Raw genomic sequence first — 2,500 nt, 5'->3', positions numbered from 1 at the left:
CGAGGGCTCAGCCCGCACACCTGCGGGGCTGGCCGCCCTCTGTCAGGCTCCCCCGCCTGCCCTGGGGCAGGCCGGGGTGCCGAGGGCGCCCCCCGCACACCTGCGGGGCTGGCCGCCCTCTGTCAGGCTCCCCCACCTGCCCTGGGGCAGGCCGGGGTGCCGAGGGCGCCCCCCGCACACCTGCGGGGCTGGCCGCCCTCTGTCAGGCTCCCCCGCCTGCCCTGGGTCAGGCCGGGGTGCCGAGGGCGCCCCCCGCACACCTGCGGGGCTGGCCGCCCTCTGTCAGGCTCCCCCGCCTGCCCTGGGACAGGCCGGGGTGCCGAGGGCGCCCCCCGCACACCTGCGGGGCTGGCCGCCCTCTGTCAGGCTCCCCCGCCTGCCCTGGGGCAGGCCGGGGTGCCGAGGGCGCAGCCCGCACACCTGCGGGGCTGGCCGCCCTCTGTCAGGCTCCCCCGCCTGCCCTGGGGCAGGCCGGGGTGCCGAGGGCTCAGCCCGCACAGCTGCGGGGCTGGCCGCCCTCTGTCAGGCTCCCCCGCCTGCCCTGGGGCAGGCCGGGGTGCCGAGGGCTCAGCCCGCACAGCTGCGGGGCTGGCCGCCCTCTGTCAGGCTCCCCCGCCTGCCCTGGGGCAGGCCGGGGTGCCGAGGGCGCCCCCCGCACACCTGCGGGGCTGGCCGCCCTCTGTCAGGCTCCCCCGCCTGCCCTGGGGCAGGCCGGGGTGCCGAGGGCTCAGCCCGCACACCTGCGGGGCTGGCCGCCCTCTGTCAGGCTCCCCCGCCTGCCCTGGGGCAGGCCGGGGTGCCGAGGGCGCCCCCCGCACACCTGCGGGGCTGGCCGCCCTCTGTCAGGCTCCCCCGCCTGCCCTGGGGCAGGCCGGGGTGCCGAGGGCTCAGCCCGCACAGCTGCGGGGCTGGCCGCCCTCTGTCAGGCTCCCCCGCCTGCCCTGGGGCAGGCCGGGGTGCCGAGGGCGCCCCCCGCACACCTGCGGGGCTGGCCGCTCTCTGTCAGGCTCCCCCGCCTGCCCTGGGGCAGGCCGGGGTGCCGAGGGCGCCCCCCGCACACCTGCGGGGCTGGCCGCCCTCTGTCAGGCTCCCCCGCCTGCCCTGGGACAGGCCGGGGTGCCGAGGGCTCAGCCCGCACACCTGCGGGGCTGGCCGCCCTCTGTCAGGCTCCCCCGCCTGCCCTGGGGCAGGCCGGGGTGCCGAGGGCGCCCCCCGCACACCTGCGGGGCTGGCCGCCCTCTGTCAGGCTCCCCCGCCTGCCCTGGGACAGGCCGGGGTGCCGAGGGCGCCCCCCGCACACCTGCGGGGCTGGCCGCCCTCTGTCAGGCTCCCCCGCCTGCCCTGGGGCAGGCCGGGGTGCCGAGGGCGCCCCCCGCACACCTGCGGGGCTGGCCGCCCTCTGTCAGGCTCCCCCGCCTGCCCTGGGGCAGGCCGGGGTGCCGAGGGCGCCCCCCGCACAGCTGCGGGGCTGGCCGCCCTCTGACAGGCTCCCTGCGTGCCTGGGGAGAGGCCACCCCTGTTTCGGCCTCTCCCTCGTACCCGGGACCACGCCACCGCTGACTCGGCCTGCCCACGTGCCTGGGACAAAGCCACCCGAGTTTCGGTCCTGCCACATACCCGGGACCACACCACTCCAGAATCGGTCCTCCCACATACCCGGGACCACACCACTCGACTTTCGGTACTCCCACATACCCGGAGATACGCCACCGCAACTTCCGTACCCGGTGCCTGCAAGGGAGCGAACCTGGAATCCAAGCCCAGCTTGTGGAGCTCTGCCTGGGCTTGAGCGGGGTGGATTCATCCCCTTAAAAGCTCCATGAAAACGAAAAAGTCTTTTTTTCACCCCGGGAGCGCTCTCAGGCGGTTGCATGCCTCCTGCTAGGCCTGGGCCAAGCCTCCAGGCTTGTGAAAAGGGGAAAAGCACCACAGCAGCGGCGTCTGAGGCACCCGGCTCCCGGTTCGACCGCGAGCAGTGCTTTCGGTTCAGACAGGGGGATCCAAGCCTCCCTGCCCGGGAAATATGCCCCCCGCCTGGGGATGGACTCCGGCCATGCCCCCTGCTGCAGACTTAAGCCCCCTTCCGATTATTTAGACCCATTCAGCGCCGTCCAGCGGGCCGGCCACCTGGTCACCCCCGACAGATTCGGGACGCCTGGTCACCCGCTGGACTTAGTCTTTTTTACGATCGGCTTTAAAGGGGCCTGGTCACCCGGGGGACTTAGTCTTTTTTACGATCGGCTTTATAGGGGCCTGGTCACCCGGGGGACTTAGTCTTTTTTACGATCGGCTTTATAGGGGCCTGGTCACCCGGGGGACTTAGTCTTTTTTACGATCGGCTTTATAGGGGCCTGGTCACCCGGGGGACTTAGTCTTTTTTACGATCGGCTTTAAAGGGGCCTGGTCACCCGGGGGACTTAGTCTTTTTTACGATCGGCTTTATAGGGGCCTGGTCACCCGGGGGACTTAGTCTTTTTTACGATCGGCTTTATAGGGGCCT

The sequence above is a fragment of the Atractosteus spatula genome, unplaced genomic scaffold (assembly GCF_055471065.1).
Source record: "Atractosteus spatula isolate fAtrSpa1 unplaced genomic scaffold, fAtrSpa1.hap1 Scaffold_40, whole genome shotgun sequence".
Lineage (NCBI taxonomy): Eukaryota > Metazoa > Chordata > Actinopteri > Semionotiformes > Lepisosteidae > Atractosteus > Atractosteus spatula.
This window is presented reverse-complemented; position numbering follows the sequence as displayed.